General features: G+C 37.8%; 1 protein-coding gene across 1 annotated transcript in view; it reads left to right on the forward strand.

Annotated features, from left to right (window-relative positions):
* Positions 1–14247, forward strand: part of LOC124748064 (formylglycine-generating enzyme) — a 113397-nt gene extending 99150 nt beyond the window's left edge. Inside the window, exon 5 of the mRNA XM_047248955.1 lies at positions 13397–14247. The gene's annotated coding sequence lies outside the window, so the exon portion shown is untranslated. The remainder of the gene's footprint in view (positions 1–13396) is intronic.
* Positions 14248–25171: the final 10924 nt, after the last annotated feature.

A 25171-nucleotide genomic window follows, 5' to 3' on the forward strand; every position in this document is an offset into this window, starting at 1 on the left:
ATTTATTCAACATGTAACTGTCACTACAGATATTCAGATTTAAGTTATGACATGTTTGATATGCCTGCCATCATTGGCGATGATGATGATGATGATGATGATGATGATGATGATGATGATGATGATGATGATGTTGTGGTCTTAAGTCCTGAGACTGGTTTGATGCAGCTCTCCATGCTACTCTATCCTGTGCAAGCTGCTTCATCTCCCAGTACCTACTGCAACCTACATCCTTCTGAATCTGTTTAGTGTATTCATCTCTTGGTCTCAGTCTACGATTTTTACTCTCCAAGCTGCCCTCCAATACTAAATTGGTGATCCCTTGATGCCTCGGAGCATGTCCTACCAACCGATCCCTTCTTCTAAGTCAGGTTGTGCCACAAGCTCCTCTTCTCCCCAATTCTATTCAATACCTCCTCATTAGTTATGTGATCTACCCATCTAATCTTCAGCATTCTTCTGTAGCACCACATTTCAAAAGCTTCTATTCTCTTCTTGTCCGAACTATTTATTGTTCATGTTTCACCTACATACATAGCTACATTCCATACAAATACTCTCAGAAACGACTTCCTGACACTTAAATCTATACTCGATGTTAACAAATTTCTCTTCTTCAGAAATGCTTTCCTTGCCATTGCCAGTCTACATTTTATATCCTCTCTACTTCGACCATCATCAGTTATTTTGTTCCCCAAATAGCAAAAATCCTGTACTACTTTGTCTTATTCCCTAATCTAATTCCCTCAGCATCACCCGAGTTAACTCTACAACATTAAATTATCCTCGTTTTGCTTTAGTTGATGTTCATCTTATATCCTCCTTTCAAGACACTATCCATTCCGTTCAACTGCTCTTCCAAGTCCTTTGCTGTCTCTGACAGAATCACAATGTCATCGGCGAACCTCAAAGTTTTCATTTCTTCTCCATGGATTTTAATACCTACTCTGAACTTTTCTTTTGTTTCCTTTATTGCTTGCTCGATATACAGATTGAATAACATCAGGGAGAGGCTACAACCCTGTCTCACTCCCATCCCTTTCATATCCTTCGACTCTCACAATTGCCATCTGGTTTCTGTACAAATTGTAAATAGCCTTTTGCTCCTGTATTTTACCCCCGCCACCTTCAGAATTTGAAAGAGTATTCCAGTCGACATTGTCAAAAGCTTTCTCTAAGTCTACAATTGCTAGAAACGTAGGTTTGCCTTTCCTTAATCTTTCTTCTAAGATGGAATTATTATATTCTTCTTGAAGTCTGAAGGTGTTTTGCCTGTCTCATACATCTTGCTCACCAGATGGTAGAGTTTTGTCAGGCCTGGCTCTCCCAAGGCAGTTAGTAGTTCTAATGGAATGTTGTCTACTCCCGTGGCCTTGTTTTGACTTAGGTCTTTCAGTGCTCTGGCGAACTCTTCACGCAGTATCATATCTCTGATTTCATCTTCATCTACAGCCAATGATGTGGCACAGACAAATAGCAAAATTCTCCATGACCCGCTGGAGTGTTGGTACATCGATGCCGTCAATGACCTCCTGAATGGTTTTTTCAGCTCAGCAATGGTTTTGGAGTTATTGCTGTACACCTTGTCTTTAATATAGTCCCAGATCCAGAAAATATGGCGGCCAATCGAGACCCATGCCAGTGACCTCTGGGTACACAGAGCCAGACTGCACTTCCCAAAGTGGTCCTCCAATACATCAAACACTTTACTGCCTTGATGGGATTGAGGTCTGTCTTGCATGAATCACATCTTGTTGAAATCACTGTCACTTTGGGTAATGGGGGTGAAATCATCTTCCAAAACCTTCATGTACTGTTTGGTAGTTACCGTGCCATCGAGGAATATCACACCAATTATTCCGTGACTGGACATTGCTCACCACTTTGTCACCTGATGAGTGTGAAGAGACATCTCGATCACAAAATGCAGGTTCTCAGTCCCCCAGGTGCGTCAATTTTGCTTATTGATGAACCTATCCAAATGAAAGTGGGCTTCGTCGCTAAACCATACCGTATTCACATAAGTCCTGTTTGTCAATTTTGTGGACAATAGCATTGGCAAAACACAACCGCTGTTCCATTGCCCTGAGGCTTAATGGCTGATGGTTTGAATTTTGTGTGGGAAGAGATGCAGGTCTTCAACAACAATTTGTCACAGTGTCTCACAGTTGGTTCCTACCTGTTGTGCAGCTTGTCTGATCAATTTCCTGGGGCTGGTTTGAACACAGCACGTGTCTTCTCAGTTTTTTCAGACATTTTCACTGTTTCTGGATGATCAACATTGCCGACACTGTCATCATGAACACTACCCATCATCTCAAGCTTGCGAATCAAAGTCTCGATTGTCAGCATACTTGGACTGATTGTCTTCAACTTGAACTCGGTTGCAAACTTCCTTTGAGTAACAGTTAGGCTGTTATTGCTTGCATAGTAGGCCTTCACAAAGTCTATATGCTCAGGCATACTGCACTGTGACATTTTCAAGTGCAAATGGCCAAAAACAACAAGGCATGTGCACATGTGCATAGTAATTCCCATCATGTGTCGTGGCCAACTGCACAGTTTGAACATCCTAATGCAAACCATTCAGAAGTTATGACAGTTTTATTTCATATAGTTCAATAATTTTCACCCTGTATCTCACTTTTTATTAGAGTCCCTCTCATGGACGCATTGTCATCTCATCAGCAGTAAGTTCAAAGCTGATATAACAACTATATTTCATCATACTCTTTCCTAAACCTACTCTTTACTAAACAGTGAATATTTTGAACAAATTGAGAGTGTTGCCATGGGTAGTCCTCTCTCCCCTCTGGTAGCCAACTTCTGGAAGGCTTTGAGGAGAGGGCACTTCATTCGGCAGAACTTAATGTAAAAGTCTTCTGATGACATGTAGATGATATTTTTGTAGTGTGGCCCCATCATGAACAAGAACTGTTAAACTTCTTGCTTCATCTGAATTTGATCCACAAGAATATCATATTTACAATGGAAGTGGAGATGGTTGGCTGTCTGCCATTTCCCGATATCTTGGTCTTTTAGAAAGTGGATGGATCATTGGGGCATCCCATATAGCAAAAGCCCACACATACAAATCTGTATTTGAAGGCATTTAAGTGTCACCACCCATCACAAATTATGGGCATCCTTGAAATGTTTGTGCACTGGACATATGATGTGCCTGACAGAGACAGCCTTGCATAGGAGCTGGAATGCCCACAATCTGTGTTCAAAGATACTGGATATTCTTCACATCAGATCAGCACAGCTTTAAGGAAGAAGAAATGACACCCTCAAGATCAAGAGGAGGAGGAGCAGTTAAAGACCAGGGTGTTCCTCACATATGTCTGCAATATTTTATCAAAACTTGGCAGAATTTTAAGGAAACATTATGTCAAAGTAATCTTCTGCCCTCTTACAAAGACTCTTACAAAGACTCTTGCTCATCTCAATTTGGTAAAGGATGATCTGGGATTGCAGAGGGCTGTAATCTACAGAATACCTTGGCATTGTAGCAAAGCCTGCATTTGTCAGTTAACGCATACAGTGTGTGATAGGTCCATTGAACCTAATCGCCACTTTGTGTTTCTCAGCCCAGTAATTCAGCCATAGCCAAGCACTGTATCTCCACAGGGCATTCCATCAGTTATTCGGTGATGGAAATCTTGGCCTTTATGAGATTCTTCTGGGATTCAGTTATTAAGGAAAAGTTTGAAATATATTTGGCAGATCTTATTAATCGGGATGACTCTCCATACTACCAAAATGTCCTCAATCCATTCACAAATTTCACTTGATACCCCCACTTGATCGAACTTTTGACAATAAGCGTAGGTGTGGTACTGAGTTGAATGCTTTTTTGGAAATAAAAAAATACAGCACGTACCTGGTTGCCTTGATCCAAAGCATTCAGTACGTCATGTGAGAAAAGTGCAAGTTGAATTTCACATTATCAATGTTTTCACAGAGGAGATCATTCAGTTAGAGTACCTCATTATGTTTGAACGCGGAATATGTTCTGAGATTCTTCAACAAATAGTCATTAAGGATATTGGATGGTAGTTTTGTGGATCACATCTACTACCCTTCTTGTAGACATGTGTGACCTGTGCCTTTTTCCAAGAACTGGACATGGTTTTTTGTTCGAGGGATCTGTGACATACTATAGTTAGAAGAGGAGCTAATTCAGCTGCAAATTTACTACAGAATGTGACAGGGATTCCAACGTGCTCTGGAGCTTTGTTCAAATTTTTTTTTTTTTTGTGGAGAATCTAGCAAGTCACATGGAACACCCCAGAGCCTCTGCTGCTGAGGTGCCTTGCAGTGTACCCGACATGGGGACCTGCACTCATCACAAAGTGAGTGGCATGTGGTAATGCATTCACATCCCTTGAGGCAGAGTGTCAGTGTCGAGGCTGGCTGATTGGCCTCGCCCATACACCCTGTGAATGGACAGGTGGCCAATCCTTCAGCATGGTCTGAGCAGTCACACAGAGAGGGGTTTTCTAGTTATTGGCAACTCCAGTGCCAGGCACATTATGAAGCCCTTTAAGGAAATACCAACCAGGGCCAAAAATAAATTCAATGTACTCTTAGTACATCTGCCTGGGGACCTCATCCGAGTTGTGGATGAGGCACTGCCTGTAGCTGTCGAGCATGCATGTTGCAATTGTCTGCAAGTTGTGGCTCACATGGGCACCAGTGACGTGTTCCTAGCAGAGCATCCACGGAGTGTGTGACATTCTCCTTATCTATAGTCTGTAGTTGCACTCTGTTTTGAAGAATCTTAGTCTCATATGTAGTTGAACTGAAATGGTATCCTGAAAACTGGGGCCATGTAGGGTAGATCCAAATAATGTAGAGTGGATGTGAAATAAGTTTTAAAGTGATACATCCCAATATATTTGCACTCTAGCCAAGTTGGTGGCCAGTTCTGGTTTCACATTTCACAGTTTCTACAGGTAAACAAAAGTGCATGTCCTCCCTAAAGGTACGTAAGGAAGGAGAGTCATCTGATTTCTAGAACAGGTTACAGTTTTAGTTGAAAAGCAGCTCAAAATAATGTCACACCAGAAACTGTAACCCCGGCATGAAACTCAAATTTGCAATTCATTAGTACTTTTTAAGTTGAGCATTTACTAGGTTGCCTTAGATTTTAAGATGCCAAGGTATTACACAGTTTCATATTCTTTGCAGGCACACTTTTTGCACACTTACATGAAGATGCAGAGTTCACCTTAATCGATACAAAATTGTGAGCACCAGGCTAGCAGTATTTAGACTTTCTTATCCCTGTACATGGCTAATGTGGTAGACGCGGGGGCACTGGTGTGATGTGTATATGTAATAAAACCTTGGAATTCTGTTGGGTTAGTTTCTACTATTTGGCATGGACTCAAAGAATTTACTACTGTTTTTTTTATAAAAAATGTTTCAGGTTAATAATCCACAAAAGTATACAGAGCATTATTATTATGCATCATCGGAAATCCCCTATTTATAAGTATGGCATCCATCTTGCAACAAATATTTCATGATAAAATTATTCAAAATGTTAATTACTGACTGAATTAAGTAGCAAGTGGTGATGTCAGATCCAGAAAAAATGAACAATAAGATTATGTTGTCAAAGTTCAGAATCTTGCAGTCATTAAAGCAAAATGGTGATTGAAATTTTGAGGGTCTGTCTGTTTAATATGAATTATTTTGTGATTTAATTAATTTCAGATAATTCTAAGTACATTCTCAGAAAGTTGGAATCATCTGCTTTCGAAAGAGCGATAATGATACCTTCTCTGCTGCTTATTTGCTCACAGTGTTTCTCCTGTAATCTGACTTTGTTGTAAATTTTATTAGGTGTCACTTTTAATTATTCAGGCTCACAGGAAAACCAATTGCATTGTTATACTCATGCAGATAAATATAAACAAATGAGCTATAAGTTTGAATGAGATTTGCTGTAAATAACAATTTTACATGTATATTAAAAGTCCACCTGCATTAGATATAGAATGAGAAGGCAGGGGGAAAGGGTGGGGAGGGGAGGGGGCGACTCTAGTTGTTCTTGGGAGCAGGAAACATAACAGATGGGCTAAACCACAACTTATTACATATCAAGAGCACATGTATTTTTTTTAGGCTATGCAGTAGTTTTGGATTCTCCAGTGAACACTCACCAGTCGAAATGCAGAGTGAAATCAGGTCAGCTAGAAAATAAAGACACTTCAACTATGAAAATTTTAACAGAAGCTATCAAAGTATTCATAAGAAAGTTCCTGAATTTACTGTCTTCAGGAAGGATGTCATGTCCAAATTATTCTTGGAACTGAGAGCTGGCTGAAATCCAAAGTAGAAAGCTCCGAAACATTTAGTGAGGCATGGAATGTATATTGTAAAGACAGAGTAGATGCCACAGGAAGGTCATTGCATTTGACAAAAATATTGTGTCTGTCAAGGTCGAAATAGAGTCTGCCTTAAGTTACCTGAATGCGTGTAACAGTTCTAGGGAAACTCAAGGTAATTATCAGACATTTTTACCAGCCCTCTGATTCTACCATGGCAGTTCTCAAATATTCAAAAAAAGTCTACATTCAGTAGTGGCAAAATACCGAACTCATACAGTATTAGTCACCATAAAATAAGGGAAATCATTGCTCACACGGAAAGATTTAAGTTTTTTTTTCTCCTGCATGCTGTTAGAGAGTGGAATAACAGAGAATTATTGCAAAGGAGGTTCAGTGACGCTCTGCCAGACACTTATATGTGATTAGCATAGTAGCCATGTAGATAGAGGTGGAGATGTAGTTGGAGGCAACTTTCACTTATCATGTGTAGGCTGGGACATCTAAGGATTCATGCAGACGGTACAGACAGGCAGTCTTGTGAAGTACTTCTGAACACAGTTTCCAGAAAACACTCTTGAGCAGAAAGTTCAGCAGCCTACCCACAATGAAAATATTTTATATCTTGTAGCTACAAACAGGTCTGACCTTATCAGCAATGTTAGTATAGAGACAAGGATTAGTGATCACATCTTCAGAGGGACAATGGTTACTAAAGCTATCAAAAAGGCTAGGAGAGTATTTTTGCTAGAAAGAGCAGATAAGCAGTTGTTAGCGTCTTACTTAGACAGTGAATGAACATCATGTATTTCCAATATGAGAGGTTTAATGACAGAATTCGGAAAATACTGAGGGAACAGAGACTGTTGCAAACTTGATTTAATAAAAGGACGCGCAAATGATTATGGTCAAAAGTGTATCTGTAAAAAGATTGATGCGCGAAGCATACAGCTACTACCACTGTCATACATTAGCAAAAGGTGTTGCCAAGAACTCGAAAAATTCTGGTCCTACATAAAGTTTCTAAGTGGGTCAAAGGCTTCCATCCAGTCATTCGCTGACCACTCTGGTGTAGCAATAGAAGACACCAAAAGGATAGAGGAAGATTTAAATTTTGCATTCAAGGGAGCATTGGTGCAAGAGGCTCTTACAAGCTTACTATCGTTTGACTGTCACACAGACACCTGTATGGAGGACATCACAATAGGCATCCCTGGCTTCCAATTTGGTTTTACAGAGAGTGCTCTGTCATTGGCTCCTTATTTAAATTGCATTTATTGTGAATCTGTCCCCCAGCATGAAGTCCCAAGATTAAGGAAAAAAGTACAGGCGACTCCTGTACATAATAAGGATAAAATAATGGATCTGCAAGTTTGTATACCAATATCCTTAACAACAATTTGCTGCAGAATTCTTGAATGTATTCTCAGTTCAGATACAATAGTGTTACTTGAGACAGAAGAGCCTGTGTCCACACATCAGCACAGCTTTAGATAACATCAGTCATGCAAACTCAATTTCCTTGTTCCTTGCATGATAATCTGTGAACCATAGATGAAGGAAAGGCAGAGAGTCTATATTCTTAGATTTCCGGAAAGTGTTTGACACAGTGCCCCACTACATATCATTAACAAAGATGCTTGGGGGAATATGCCTTTGATATATGAGTGGCTTCAAGCTTCATAAGCACAGAATTTAGTACATGCCTCAACGACAAGCATTCATCAGAGAAAATATATTGTCTGGAGTGCCCCAAGGAAGTATGACAGGACTGCTCTTATTTTCTGTATACATAAATGAACTGATGGGCAAGGCAAGCTGCAATCTGTGGCAGTATGCTAATGATGCTGTGGTGCACAGGAAGGTGTCATAGTTGAATTACTGGAGGAGGATACAGGATTACTTAGACAAAATTTCTAGTTGGTGTGGTGAATGGCAGCTAGCATTAAATGTATTAAAATGTAAGTTAATGCAGATGAGTAGGAAAACAATCCTGTAATGTTCAAGTATGGCATTAGTAGTGTGCTGCACAACACACGCATCGATTAAATATCTCGGCATGACATGGGAAAGCGATACAAAATGGAATGAACACAGGATAGTAATGGGAAGGCGAATAGCAGACTCTGGTTTCTTGGGAGATTTGCTAAAAAATGTAGTTATTCATAAAGGAAACCACATGTAGAACATCAGTGCAACCCATGCTTGAGTACTACTTGAGTGAGTGTTTGGTATCCCCACCAGTTCAGATTAAAGTAAGACAACAAAGCAATTCAGAGGTGGGCTGCTGGATGTGTTATTGGTTGGTTCAGTCAAATTCAATTTGTGAAATATTATTTAGAAAATCTAGAGAACCGACATTTGAAGTTGACTGCAGAACAATTCCACTGCCTCCAATGTGCGTTTCACCTAAGGTCCATGAAGATAAGAGAAATTAGGAATTTATGGAGGCATGTAGAGAATTCGTATTCCCTTGCTCTGTTTGCAATGAAACACACAAAGAAATGACTAATAGTAGTTTCAGGTACCAAATTAATGATTTCTTCGTGCTGTAGTATTTTTCCTTTCGACATATTATCTACTTCAGTCATCATCAATTATTTTACTACCCAAATAGCAAAATTCATCTTCTACTTTCAGTGTGCCATTTCTTAATCAAATTTCATCAGCATAGACACTATCCAATCCCTTCGACTGCTCTTCAGAGCTCAGAACCATGTGATAGAATGTTATCAGCAAACGCCAAAGTTTTTGTTTCTCTTCCATGAACACAATTCCTTTTCCAAATTTCTCCTTGGGTTTCTTTAGTGCTTGCTTAGTATGTAGATTGAATAACATGGTGGCTAGGCCACAACCTTGTCTTACTCCCATCTCAACTACTACTTCCCTTTCATGTCCTTAGGCTCTTGTAACTGTAATCTTGCTTCTGTACAGGTTGTAAATAACCTTTTGCTTTTTGTATTCTATCCCTACTAACTTCAAAGTTTCTAAGAATGTGGTTCAGTTAAGTGTCAATAGCCTTGTCTAAAACAGTAAGTATTATGAAAGTAGGTTTGTGGAGGTTACCTGCTGTTTTGGGGGGTGGCATTATGTGAGGCCAACGTACACCACTGGTGGTCAAGGAAGGCACTGTAATGGCTGTATTATACATGAATGCCATCCTCCAACCAATTGTGCAACTATATTGGCAGCGTATTGGCGAGGTATTTGTCTTCATAGATAACAATTCGCATCCCCATAATGCACATCTTGTGAATGACTTCCTTCAGAGTAACGACATCACTCAACTAGAGTGGCCAGCATGTTCTCCAGGCATGAACCCTATCAAACATGCCTGGGATAGATTGAAAAGGGCTGTTTATGGATGACATGACCCACCAACCTCTCTGAGGGATCTACACCATATTGCCATTGAGGAGTGGGACAATCTGGACCAGCAGTGCCTTGTAGATACTATGCCACGAAGAATACAGGCATACTTCAATGCAAGAGGACCTGCTACTGGGTATTAGAGGTATTGGTGTGTACAGAAATCTGGACCACTGCTTCTGAAGGTCTCACTGTATGTTGGTACAACATGCAATGTGTGGTTTTCATGAGCAATAAAAGGAGTGGAAGTGATGTGTATGTTGATCTCTCTTCCATTTTTCTGTACAGGTTTTGGAACTCTTGGAACAGAGGTGATGCTAAACTCTTTTTGATGTGTGTATGATGATGATTTCAATTTGATTCCCTTATATGGATCCACGATATATTACTTACGCCTTTTCCCTTCTTCCCTTAGTACAGGTTTGCACTCTGAAATTTTGTTATAAATACAGCTACTCCTCTTTTCTCCATAGCTCTAGTTAATTTTACTATAAATACAGCTACTCCTCTTTTCTCCGTAGGTCTTGTTAATTTTACTATAAATGGCATCTGACTTTCCCCTCATCATGCATGGTTCCACAGACTTTCATTTGCCCTCTATCCATTCCTACTTAGCCATTTTACATTTTCTGTCATTCAATTTTCGACTTTTGTATTCCCTTTTGCCTGCCTCATTTGCTGCAGCCTTGCATTTCTTCCTTTCATCATTTAAACCCAGTATCTCTTGATCTCTTGTGTTATCTAAGGATTTCTATTAGGCCTTGTCTCTCTATCTGTGTGATCCTCTGTTGCTTTCATTATTTCATCTCATAAAGCTGCCCCTTCATCTTCTGTTGTATTCCTTTTCTCGGTTTTAGTCTCTTCCTTGTAAACTTTCAACAACCTGTGAAGATTCTATCAAATCTAGAGGTCCCTTCTCCTTAAATTCCTACCTTTTTGCAGTTTCTGTAGTTTTAACCTGCAGTTCATAACCAATAAATTATGGTTGGAGTCCGCATCAATTCCTGAAAATGTCTTGCAGTTTAAAATCTAGTTTCAAAATTTGTCTTGATGTTATATAATAAGTCTGAAATCTTCAAGTGTCACAAGTCTGTTCCACATAAGACCGCCTTCTTTTGTGATTCTTAAACCAAGTGTTAGCAATTATTTAAGTTAAGTTCTGTGCAAAATTCTGTGTAGCAGCTTTCTCTTTCATTTTCTCCACGTTTTGCAGCTTTTTTGTCTCTTTCTTTTCTTAGTATTGAATTCCAGCTCTCTATCACAGTTACATTTTCATCTCCCTTATCTGTGTGAATCATTTCCTTTGTTCAGCATACATTATTTCAATGTCTTCATCATCTGCAGATCTAGTTGGCATATAAACTAGCATTTCTGGGGTGGGTATTGGCTTTGTGTCTGTTTTGGCTATGATAATTCATGGACTCTACTGTTCACAGTAGCTCATCTGCATTCTTATTTTCTTATTCATTATCAGGGCTACATCTGCATTACTCCAATTTGATTTTGTGTTGATAGCTGTGACTGACCTGACCAGAAGTCAATTCTTCCTGCAGCTGCTTGTAACCTCAACCTATCCATCTCCCTTTCTAAATTGTCTAACCTACCTACTGATTAAGGGAACTGATATTCACATTCTGTTCTGTAGAATGCTGGTTCTTGTTTTTCCTGATGACTACATCCTGCTGAGTAGTCCCCACCCAGAGATCAAAATGGAGGGTATATTTTAACCAAGAAGATTCCATCATCATGAAGGTGTACAGTAGAGTTGCAATTTCACAAGAAATATACTGGCAGTAGTTTATCCTTGCTTTCAGTCTTTCACAGTACCAACATAACAAGGCCTTGTTGGCTAATGTTACAAGGCCGGATCAGCCAGTCATAAAGACTGTTGCCTCCCTCTTCAGGGACCACAGGCTAGCCTGGCCTCTCCACAGATACCTCTGTTGTGTTTCCACCTACAGTACAGCTGTCTATATCACTGAGGCACGCAAGCCACCCACTTCAGAAAGGTCCATGGTTCATGAGCGTGGGCAGTACATTTTATTAAAATGTGTGATGGCTAATAATATCTCCCTAAGGTGAAGCATCCACATACTACAAGAGGAAAAACTGGAATGCAACTGATGACACAACAAACATACACAGTGTGAAAGGAAAAACAGTTGAAGCTTTAATTTTTAGTATGTCCTAATTGTCATTCAGCAGAAAGAGACTCAGGAACTATACTGTAATTACTCATGGAAATTCTTCCATTAATAAATTTCTAAAATTGTTAAGATGAAACAAATGCAAGTGATGAGGTAGGGAGAGAGAAAAGATAAAAGCCATCACAGAGCGAACAGAAAGAGAAGATCTGCAGATGTTGGATGTAGTGAAAGCTGTATTAGAAATGAAAAATGGCAAAGCTCCTCGAGTAGATGCCATCACAGAGGAAATGATCAAAGCCGCAGAACTACAGAAATTTGGTGGTTGTCTAGAATAATTAGGATAGTATGGACATGTGGAAAGATTCCTCATGATTGGACAAAGGCAATTATTGTACCTATCTTTAAGAGGGGCAACAACATGCTCTGTGAGAATTACAGCAGAATAGCACTGTTGTGCCGATGCATGAAGATTTATGGAAAGACAATTTTACAGAAAATCAGAAATAAGATAGAACCACAATTAAGAGAACAACAATAATCCATGTGGAAGATGAACTGTAGATGCCATATTTACAGCCAAACAAGTTGTAGAAAGGAAATGGGAAATTGAGAAAGACATTGTAGTTGCATTCATAGATGTAAAAAAGGCTTTAGACATTGTTTGAAGGGAAGAGATATGGCGAGGTGGTAAGTAGATTAAAATTGTCAAAAGGAATCTTTATGGAAACTCCAGGTTGGAATATTGACAATATAATGAAAAAGTTAGATGGCTACTCACTGTAAAGATGACACATTGAGTTGCAGACAGCACAATGGAAAGACTGTTACACACCTAGCTTTTGTTTTGGTGAAAGTCTTCTTCAGAAAAGGGAAAAACGAATGCCAGCTGCCCTCATGCATGACACACACACACACACACACACACACACACACAAAAAAAAGCAAGCACACCTCACACACATATGACAGCCGCCTCTGGCAGTTCGGACTCGTCTGAGCTTCCGATGGTGAGTAGTAATCTAACTTTTTCCTTACCTTGTTGAAAAAATCATAATTGTTTAGAATGGACACAGAGGTTTGATGGTTTGGCAGTTATCCAAAAATTTTCTTTTACACTCTTTACTTCATTTTATGTTTACAGCCAAATTTCACTTTGTTGGAAACAATTATCATGTTTACTCTTGCAAATTTAATCGTGGAATGTATGTATACTTGCAATATATACTAAAGTAAAAGTACAGTTCACCATCCTCATCCTGAAGCAGCAAGTGTAGGAACTTTCACTTACATGTCTGTCAGCCTTGTAGCAGTTATTGTTTTGTTGGCTGGTAAATAGTTGGGCCCTCATGTCAGAAATAATATGAGGTATTCACTTGTCACTTTTAAAAATTTGAAGTATATGCCCAAAAGTGTAATTTCATTTGCTCCTGGGCAAAATGTTCCACACTGAGTAGTATTAAAACACATGACCCTGTAGGCACACACATTGCTTAATGTTGTGCTATTAATAGGTTCTCATAGTTCTGTTGTGTGTTTCAGATGGAGTTTAGAACCAGACGGGCACCGCACAGGGCAGTGGACTTAAGTGAATGTTACGTACTTAATATTCGGACATGTGATGGCATATATTTTTGTATGTGGTTTATAGATGTTTAGCTTTGATATTGGGATTTTTGTTTTCTGGTTGAGTCCAGTTTTTATTGAAACGATGAGAATGGTGTGTAGATATGATTTGGGTTATGCTCTCTCACAGCTTAAGAAACAATGCAACAGGGACCAACAAGGAGGGAACGATACTTAACTTCTGTAATGCAGGAAGTGACCACTATGGAAAACCGTGCTTTTCTCTGTATGTATGTATGGTATGCATGTATTAATGTATGGAATACCAAGAATGTTTGGCATGTAATTATGAAATGCCACTCATGAAACTAAACTAAATAGTGCACTACAATACTCAATAGTAACTATCAATCTTATGCCATTGAAGTGCCTTCTGAAAGTGAATGTTTTAAATTTTGTTTGACTGTGACAAAGAAGGCCACTGTAGGTGAAATTTGTATCTGCATAAACACACACACACACACACACACACACACACACACACACACAGAGAGAGAGAGAGAGAGAGAGAGAGAGAGAGAGAGAGAGAGAGAGAGAGAGAATTGCGAGATTGCAAGAGTTCCATCAGTGTATTCATGTTGAAAGGGTTGTTTCTCTAAGACAATAAATGAAAATCCTGCCACATCTAGAATTCTCAAATTCTGTAGCAGAAAATGATGTATATGCATTTTATTGGTTGATGTTCCTTGGTATATATTGTACTTAAAAGTTTATGTTCCTGATACAAAGTCTTCCAGACGTATATGTATGTTCATTTGTTATGAAAAAATAAAATATTATTGTATGCCATACTATTTCTTTTACATGTTCTAAGTGAAATTAAGCTTAACACAAATGACACCAAATCAGCCAAGATAAATGTTGATTTTTCAATACATATGAAATACAATTTAGTCCTGACATTCTTACATTACCAGGAAAAATCTTAATCATTCCAAATCGGAGATACATATTGTTCAGTTAAGAGGAAACATGGCTATATTTCCTGACCATGGGGGTATAATTAGGGAAGTTGTTACGGCTTGAACCCAATGTCCGCCATGTTAGTTGCACCCAAACATTAATGTCTGATGGAAGTGCTTGGATCGAAAAATGGCAGCTTGTGTCATTTACAGGTGTATTAATCTTTCTACTTTTAGCCTAAAGTCTATAGGAATCACACAGCATTTGTAAGTGGACTCATTCAAACAATATTTGCTTTTAACAATCTAGGGAAAGACAGATTGCTAGTTACTGTAAAGAAGACATGTCAAGTTGCAGACAGGCACAATTAATACACTAACATATAACTTTTGGCCGAAAGATGTGAGTGTCTTTATTTGTACTTGTCTACTATTTGACATGTCTTCTTTACAGTAAGTATCAATCTGTCTTTTCCTATATTGTTGATTTTCCCACCTGGAGCTTCCATTGTTTGATATTTGCTTTTATGTAGATAAATTTTGGTTGTGCTGTTTGCTTTTACTATAATGGTTTTATTTATGTCATCTGACTTGAAATATCCTACCAGTGCAGCTCAGATAGCTCTCTCTGAGAAGAAGATTGAAACAGATCAAACATAACAAAATATGTTTTTAACATTTTCAGGAAGAGATCGTAGCCCTAACATCAGTTTCATCAGTCTGTATTAAGGAAAAATGATGGTTTATGAAAGTGGCCTTTTCACATCACGTACTTGTCTTCTTGGTAATTCACAATGTATAACAAAAAAAAGTTACATTTTCAAGGCAAAATGTGCCATATTATCATATCAAATATATATTCAAGACCAGAAAAACTCTAGAAATGTCTTCCTCAAGCTGTGCTATTCACAAAAGCACTTTAACATTTTCTATTTGAAACAAATGTTGTGTGCACATGACAGAAATTAAGAATAAAGCAATAGTAAACAGTAGTCTGCTAGTTTTGGTGCTTCTAACATGGCAGCGTCAGCATCAAAGCAACATACAGCGTAATTTTGTAGCACCATCTCCCCTTATTATAACTCTGTGGTCTTGACTATCCTGTCCCACATCATCATCATCATCGAGCAGAAATACATCTATGTTGTCAAGGTGATGTAAACAGCATTCAAATTTTGCTGATAGTTTTTGTTTAAGTGTCATTCAAGCTTTCAGTGAGGAGAAATAGTTTTTTAAGTGTGTTTTGATCTGTCCTGAACTTTCATTGTGGAGCAAGGAAATGTGACAGCATAGCTTAGCCTATCTGAATAGGCAGATTACTTAGCAGCACACACTGATGTGTATGAGTAGTTGTAGGGAAGGCAGCCAGAATAACACTACCTCCAAAACACCACAACTAGCAAGAAGTACAGTTGAAGATAATAGTATTCCAACATAAGATATCAAGAGCCTGCCTATCAGCTTCTGGTAACACCACCAAAACAGCACCAGGAATGCTTGTAAGTCAGGTCAACTGAAGAATGGGACACAAAACATTATCTTTGACTAACGACATCATATTCCAAGTCATAGATAATAATATGCTTATTTCTGAGTCATGGAGAATAAACTGTTATCATGGGAAATGAAGCATCAAATTGTAAGTTTAATAATGAATAATTCAATAATGAATGTGGCACTTAAAGAAACCAATTGTGTGTGTGTTTTGTTGTTGGTTGTTGTTTTAAAGAATTTATGTAAATGTTTTAATTTATTGGTTGTCATTTGATCTGGTAGTGAGTGTTTGTAGTATTTTAGGTAATACTTTATAAATTTTAAATTTCATTTTGAGCAGTTTTCAGATATTTGGGGTGAATGAATAAGGAACAACCTGACTGGCATAGGTACTTTATCTATAGTTCGTTTTTTATAAATATCATGATTAACTGCTGAATTTGTTCGATGCCGTGTGGCCACTGATGAGTGTGTCATCATGGTGCACTAATGATTTATATGTTTGGAGATGTACCAAGAGAGATTGTGGACTTCCTTTAGAAGAAAACATGGTTTGAAATATTTAAGGTGGCTTTGAGAGACATTACGAAAATTACTTATTGCTGATGTATGAGGTATCCTGTGCAGTTGTGTGTGCATGAATGCCAGTGGGTGTACTGTAATCGACAAGTACTCATTTTGTCGAGAAGCATGTGGGCAGCATTTGAAGTACAGTGGGTCTTTGGGGGGTGCGTGACAATGTAGAAATTTATGAGGCTGCTTTTGGGAAAACCAAGTATCGAAGGGGCAGCCTGCAGTGGAGTTTCGGGTTTGGGGGATGTTATTTCGGGGCAGAAAGTTCTGAAGCTATGTTAAAGTTTTTTTATTTTGATTTTATTGTTTTCTGTTGTTATTGGGTTTGTTGGTGTTTAATATTTTGGGTAATAGTGGTTCTGCATTATTTAGTTGACCGACATAGGTTAACTGTATTACAGAACACCTATGTTAGAGTTGTCATCTTATTAATTTTGCATAAAACTGTATCCTGTTTTTCATTTGATGTATATAAGTCAATTGAAAACCAGGATACAACTGATTGCGTCTGTTGTTGTTTCTGATAGGGATACAGAATAGGATTGTCATTCTTTCAGTATATGGATCCGCCTGTCACAGAATGCAATAGGACCGCTCCCTTGGCAACACATGTTGATTTCTTTTGTGAAGTGACCATTGGTGTAAAGGGTTAAACAGTTTGAAGTTTTCTGTATGATGGCTATTGAGAAGAAAGACTGCGTACTGCTGGTAAGTTGTATTATCAGCACGGCAGCAGTAGCAGTGCTGCAATGTGAGAATATCCCAAACAGAAACAGTTGCGAAGAAGCCCCATATCAGAATGTGATGATGAAATTGAAGGAGAAGGTGATTTATGAGTGCAACAGGGAGAGGGAGTCAGCGCATTCCCACTGCAGTTGTTGATGAAGACACTTTAGCTATAGCCAACCATGCAGCATGTGCCTCAAATTCTGCATCCAGTGCTCGAGCTGTGTCACCGGTATTGTCCCTCCACTGATCAGCAAGTTGAAAGATTTTATGGCACATTTTACACTCGTATCCCTAAAAGATTCATAATGTGCACCATATGAAGCCTCAAGATAGGCTACAATGCAGTGACTTTGCCCTTTGCTTTTTGGCATGCATGGAAATGGACGACGTGGGGGGGGGGGGGGGGGGGAGGGGGGCAAATAAAGGTGGCACTCTCATCTCTACACAAGATGGTTTGCCTTGCACTGCCAAGGGAAGAAGGTACACATTTTGTTTCATTACTATGTGAAGACAATGTTTTTCCACCATGTATTTACAATGGAGATAAATTGTAGGCATTATAAGCAAATGGGTCACACTGCCGATAAGTGTTGGGCTGCTTGTTGCACCTATTGTGGAGAGATCCAGATGGGGGCCCATTTTATCTTCAGAATATTTTACTGAAGTAGCCATTAAGCCAGCCATACAGTAAAGCTGCAGTCCATCAGAAAAAAAACCAAAAAAACAAATACAGTTTTGTATGTAAATATGTTTAAATGCCAAACGTAACTGGGCGTAAATATGTAATTCCAACATTTTGTCAGTAATAGGACCAGCAACTCAAATGTGATTATTATTTATTCAAGTTTCTGTCACAGTAGCATCAAATTCCTTGATGGTGACTGGTTTTAAACAGTAACATTCATTCTCAGACCACTACCTAATTTCAAGTGTTTGTTAGAGCTTACTTCTACTGATACTGTTGCAAGACATCTTCATAAAACAGAGCAGCATGATAAATGTGGTATGATCATAATACAGAAGCAGTGCATTCAAGGGACTAGATTTTACTGAAAGGCAGCACTAGTAGTGGTAACTTCTGTGACACTACAGCACTACTTGTTTTTCTGCTGTGGGGATAGCCTTTTGGTGACAGAGCTGGAAGAACTTACAATTATTTCAAAGGTTATTTAGTAAGAGTTATGCATTTATATTTATGTATCTGAGGTAAAGGTAGCCTTATTTTCTTATTCATTTATTGGTAAATGAAAAGTATAAAGTTAAAAAATAGGTATTTATGTAACATAAGGAATGTTATGTGTTCAGTTGTTTTTGTCTGCCACAGCAGAAAGTCTTGTGAAGCTGGCTCAGTAACAGAGTCTAGAACCAAAGTTAAACAGCTGTCAAACTGAAGAAAGGCCTAAAGTTTATTTTAAAGTTGTAGGTTGAAATTTTGTTTGCTTTTGTTACTTACCTGAGGCTCTATGGCTTTATTACCTGTTTATTGAATGAGTAGTTAAAGATAAAGGAGAGGTCGTAAATTACAGGATGACCAAAGTAAGTAGCACCTACAGTTGTCAAGGGTCAGCTGACAGGTTAAGGGGATACAGTGGCAGTCTTTTGCTAATAAAATTTTAATGCTGTGAGAAAATTTTGAATTTTTTGTTATGTTGTTATTTTAAGATACACCTTTTCATTATTTCCCCGCAAACTGAACAAATTTTTTCTATGGTAAAGTAATCTACACTAATAAATGTACAATTAAGTGCAGTAACTTTTCAGTAAATTATTTCTATTATATTCCATGATTTTTGGATTTGAACATTTTTTATGGACAAATTTTCCATTTATTATCAACCACCAAACTGTTTACAATGTCTAGATTAAAATTTTGTCCCACTTAAACATTGCATCCATGCAAAAGAATAGGTGTGCCAAATTTCATCGAAATCCAACCAATAGTTTCTGATATGTGTGTGTTTCCTGAAAGGAGAAAACCTTAAGTTGCTGAAACATCATTTGAAAGTTTGGGTGAAATATTTTAAAAATTTTTTAACACCACCTTAGCTAATACTGACCATATCCATATTCCAGTTCTTCCTCATCATCCTCTGCTGCTTTTTTAACTCCTCTGCTCCTTTACCTAGCAATGTTTTCTATATTTAGTACTGAAGTCTCCACCTTCATAGTTCATTGTTCATAGATGATCTGCAGTTATCTGCTCAGTGAAGACTCCAGGTGTAAAGCCCAACATGCCAAAGATGTGAAATCTTGCCACATTCCCATCGTTAAACACTGTTGCAGCTTCCAGAGTAAAAATTTTCATTACAAATTGGAAACACAGTCTTTGGACATCTATTCTAAATAAGAGTATTGAAACATTCATTTGGGTCCTGTGTTTTTGCCTGCAGACATTTTTCTAGCAGTTCTGGTGAAGACAGTGCTCGAAAAGTTAGTTTTATGGCTATTCCAACCTCATCAAGAAGGTTATTTTTGTGAATTTTTATGACTGTAAGCTTCCCACTTTCCTTGCTTTTTTTTTAGACACTTGCACCATTCATTAGAACATAGGCCATGTTGAGGTGTTGTGTCTGTCAACAAGTAGTGAAACCAAATGGCCCATACTGCCTTCCTCATACTATCAAAATCTATGGGGTTATTTCTAATTGCAGCACCGTAATAGACTTGCAGGCTGTCAATTCTCTTCTTTGTTAGTCTGTTTTTACCTCCCAATGGCTTTCTGTGCTTTAGTAGATTGCCTTTATTGTCTACCATATTCTGAATATGGCCTAAGCACTCTAGTTTTTCAATAGTCCAGTCTTTTCTGCAGGGCTGACTCAACGACAGTCTTGAAAGCACTTAAGTCTCCATCTCCTAAATACAAACATCTTTGTGAGCTTCTTGCCATTCTGTTTTTTTACCCGCATCATTATATTTCGTGTGCAAGGGATATGCAGAACAATATTTAGACACCGCCTGTAAGTCTACTACTTTTCCTGTGTCAGCACTAATGACTGTTGAAAATCCATGTGGTGAAGTATGCCCCCTCTTCATCCAGGATCTGTCACAGGGGACTGCTATATCTTTTTATGCCATTAATATGGCATCACAATTTTGTTTAATTGTGTAAGCAGTAATAGGGGTGAAAATATGTGCATGCAGATATATTCCAGAGAAATGTTGAATTCCCATTGTAAAACATCTCCCTGGACAGAAAATTTAAAAAATACCAGAAATGATGTATCAGATGAAATCGAGACCTCTGCCTCACAGCCAGGATTTTATATGGGGACACAAAATAAAAACTCGAAGGTAAAACACAAAAATATGAACTTTGTTCTTTTTCACCAAAATGTGCAATCACTAACTAGTAAAACAAGTGAAATCCAAATCGTATTAGAAAACAAATTAAAAAGTATATCATTACTGTGTCTCACAGAACATTTGCTTGATTAGGACAAGTTACATATTGTGTCCCTACCTAACTTTGTGCTAGGTGGTTATTTCTGTAGAAAAATTCTTGAACATGGCAGTTGTATATTCATTGAACATGGCAGTTGTATATTCATAAGACATAATATAAACTTTGTAAATATAAAATTTTCTGTTGAAATAGTGAAGGAAAAAGATGTAGAGCTATCAGGAGTTGACATAGTAGACATTAAACTAGCTGTTATTTGTTTATACAGAGCTCCAACTGGTGACATATCTCTATCAGAAGGGGTGTACCCAGAAAAATTGAAGATAGCAAAAGTAAAACCCCTGTTCAAGAAAGGGATAAATACAGGCCAATCTCACTGTTGTCTGGTTTTTCCAAAATAATTGAAAAAATCTATTATAAAAGACTAATCAGTTTCATAGAAAAGAATAATTATTTCTCAAATACTAAACATGGATTCCGAAAATCTAAATCTACTGAGACAGCTATCTGTGCACTCCTAAATGAAGCCTTAAATGCAATAGACAATGAAGAACATACCTCAGCCTTATTTCTAGACCTCTCTAAAGCATTCAATCTCATCAATCACATCATCTTGCTTTGGAAACTTGAATCTGTAGGTATTAGGGGCCCGGCCTGTGAATGGATAAAATCATATTTCCAAAACAGAGAGCAATTTGTTGAGCTTACTATCCAAGAAGGGAACAAGATAGTCCTACTGCTCAGAAAAGCAGAGCATCAAGTATGGTGTATCCCAAGGCTCCATTCTAGGACCAGTTCTGTTTCTACTCTTTGTAAGTGACTTGGAACCAACTATCCCATGCCATAATTACATAAAATTTGTGGATGACACAAATGTGGTAATAAAAGGAAGGACCAAAGAAGAATTGCTACATGGGATTAAAAATTGTACCACCCACATTACAGACTGGTTTTCTGGAAACAACTTAGTAATAAACACAGAAAAGACAGTTACAATGCATAAACACACAGTGCAAAATAAATGTCCACTAGCACCAGACATAGTCGTTTACTAGAACCCTCGAAAATGTAAGCTGTTCAAAATTTTTTGGGATATGGATCCAAGAAGATCTAAATGGGTCCAACATGCAAAATACATTACAAATAAATTAAATACCATTTGTTACACTATCAAAATTCTTTCTGATTGCACATCGAAAGAGACACTAAAAGATGTATACTTCGCCCAGGCAGAATCCTTACTGTGATATGGCATAATCTTTTGGGGAAACGCATCTGCTAGCAAAAGTTGTTTTATATGCCAAAAAAGAATTGTAAGAGCCATAGAAAATGCTGTTTCAAGAAGCTCATGCAAGCCCTTATTCAAGAAACTACATATCCTTCAACTACCATGTTCGTACATTTTACAGGTAATCATATTTGCAAGGAAAATCTTAGAAAATAGTAACAATCTTGTGTCAACTAACCCCAGAATCCACCTGTATAACACAAGGAGAAAGCAGGACGTACATGTTCAACATGCACAAACGATGCTAAAACAGAATGGACCACTGCAAACAGGAAACAGACTATACAATAAGCTACCTACAAACATTAAAACAATAAAAGACACTTCAAAATTTAAAACTGCTGTCCATAAATATTTATTGAAAAAATGTTGTTATAGTATAGATGAATATCTTGAAACGTAAAAAAATTATTGCCAGATACTTAAAAAACATTGAATTACTTGGGTTAAATATAACATATGGAAGCTGAACCTTCAGTTGTGATAATATTAAGCCTAAATCAATGTAAATATTCTTGTATGACTTAAAAACATGTATTGTAAATCACAATGACTTGTCCAATATCATACTGTATACCTTGTACAACAAAGGATCAAAAGGACCAATAAAAATGTAATGTAAGATTATGGTTGGGTTTGTATGACTCTTTGTGTGGGAGGTTACCTATCAGTCAGTAGAAGCTGTGTGGAGATATGACAATAAGAGGACATACATATAATGATAACAACTCTATTTCCTACCTTCATGCTAATCTTAGTAGTATGTTAAGATCAATTTTCAGGAACTGTACAGGTGAAGCCAAGACAGGTCCTTTCTGTAGGGTATGCTGAACATTCATCATCTTCCAGCATCTTAGTGAAGAACTCATCATGGAGGGGATCCTGGGATGGCAGAGGATATGGGATTCTCTGTTTGGGGCTGTATCATCATTCTTTCTTTGATCCTAACAAACCTGTTCTTAAATTTCTTTACTTACTTCTCCAACAAGAGTACCTATTCTATCATCCCTCTTTAGCCACATTCGTACATTTCTTTAGCTGAAACCGTTTTCTTCTGCAGACCACAAAGTGGTATTTGCAATCTACCATAGTAAGAAAGCAGGTAGAGGTAGCACATGCGCAATGACCAAAGACATACGTTGTTACGGGAGTCGGACATTATGTTTGTGGTTCATGGCATATTGGCAACGTCATGTGGACAGGAAAGAAAACCAGTCCATAAGAGGAGGATGACATGCTAACATGCAAGCGAAAAAGAAATAATTTGACAAGTCAATTATTTTGTCACTGTACCAAAGACTATGGTTCTCTGGTTAAAGCGCACTAATGAATTGTTTAACAGCTGATGCCTAAAAATAATACGAAAGATTAGAATTGTATCTTATGAGAGAGTGCTAATGAATAAGTGATTTGAGTACTTGAAATAAAAAGGTTATGTTTACTAATATATTATGTTGAGAGACATAAGTTGAAGGATTGATGATCTATTAAGTAGATGACAAGTCCATATAAATGTTGGAAAGATTAAATAAGACAACCTTTATCTGTTGGAAGGTGAAGACTTCTCAATGTTAGTAAAAGTGTAGAATGAATGTAGGAAGAATAACATGAAAGAAAGCTTATTATTAGATGATTTAATAGAATATATATATAAGTTATGGGCATTGCCAGAAGCAAATGTAAAAATGTACAAAAGGTGTTGGGAAACAATGATTTGGAATGACTGTGTAGAGTCGATAGGCTACAGAGAAAGATAAGGGTCAGAGGCTGAGCATATTGGTAAAGACGTAAGATGGACATACTCAATCTTATGTAGGTATAGGAGGGGGGAGGACAGTTGAGCCTAGAAAAGGGGCGACCCTTGGTCAGGTGAATCTGCAGAGAGAATGACCTCAATCCCCCCCCAATTAAATTTGTGAAATGTTACTGTGATCATTTAATTCAATTAATTAAAAGCAACGTAAGTGCAGTTACCTTTAAATAAGAGTACTGTAATAATAATATAACTTGATATAACAGCACAAAATTCTCTCATGTTCTTAAAAATTGAGAGGGAACAATAAAAGTACAAAATAATGGGATGATAGTACAAAGGGAATCAGATACAAATAGAGCAATAAATTGCAAAATGGGAAAGTAATTTACAAGATTATAGTATCCAATGCAAAACTGTATGGTTGAATAGACATACACCCATATTTTGAATGAAGTGAGTTGAGTGTGAAAAGAAGCCATTAAAGAGGCCTTCTACCTTTCAACTAAGCAAGCTGAATTACATGATAGATCTTTTTTCCAAAGTGAAAGTGCAAAAGGAAGAGCTGAATTCTCATAAATTCTGAAAAAAAAAAGGGGCTGTAAGAAATGGTGAGTCAAAACATATGTTACAAATGGAAGGAATAGTAAATGTGATGGGGATTTTTGTAATACTGTGTGGATATATGAGGACTATCTAGAAAGTTTTGGTCTACTGCAACAGTATGCAGTGCTACAGCCACCATCTTGAAGCCATAACGTTCCTAGACTCATAACGCATCCAGCGGTGGTGGCGTGTGGTCTGTGTCTCTGCTGCTTTGCATTCTGTGAAGTGTTAAAATATGCACCGCAATAGAAAATCCTGCCACTTGGGAAGTGCGTTTTGTGATTAGTTTTTGGTGGCAAAAAGATTGCAGCAACTTTCGTGACATGTACAGAAAAGAAATACTGAGTGAGGCAATGGTGCACTGATTTTAAAAATGGTCCTATAAATGTTCACAACGAGAACCACAGTGGCAGGCCTAGCCTTGTGACTGATGAACTAGTGATGAAAATCATCGATAAAATTAATGAAAGTTTTTGTTTCACAATTACAGAACTTTCATAACATTTTCTCCAAGTTTCCTGGAGTTTTCTGTGTGAAATTGTGGTGGAGAAGCTCGGTTACCACAAATTTTGTGCTAGGTGGGTTTCCAAAATTCTAATGGAAGACCACAAGAAACAGACTGGCTGCAGCATTGACATTCCTCAAATAAATGGTAACAAAGTTATCGATTGTATTATAACAGGGGACAAGACTTGGGTGAAGGAAGTTAGTTGTGAGACAAAAAGGCATTTGGTGGAATGGGACATACACATTCTTCCAGGAAATGAAGGAAGCCTTTGCAAATGCTGTCGGCAAGAAAGATCATGGCTAGTGTGTTTTGGGACTCAAAGGGTGATTCTCGTTGATTTCCTTGAACATGACACAAGTTATCTCAGAGAGGTATTGTCAAATACTGACAATACAAAATGGGCATCGGAGAAAACTTAGCACAGAAGTTTTGTTTTTT

The sequence above is a fragment of the Schistocerca piceifrons genome, chromosome 1 (assembly GCF_021461385.2).
Source record: "Schistocerca piceifrons isolate TAMUIC-IGC-003096 chromosome 1, iqSchPice1.1, whole genome shotgun sequence".
Lineage (NCBI taxonomy): Eukaryota > Metazoa > Arthropoda > Insecta > Orthoptera > Acrididae > Schistocerca > Schistocerca piceifrons.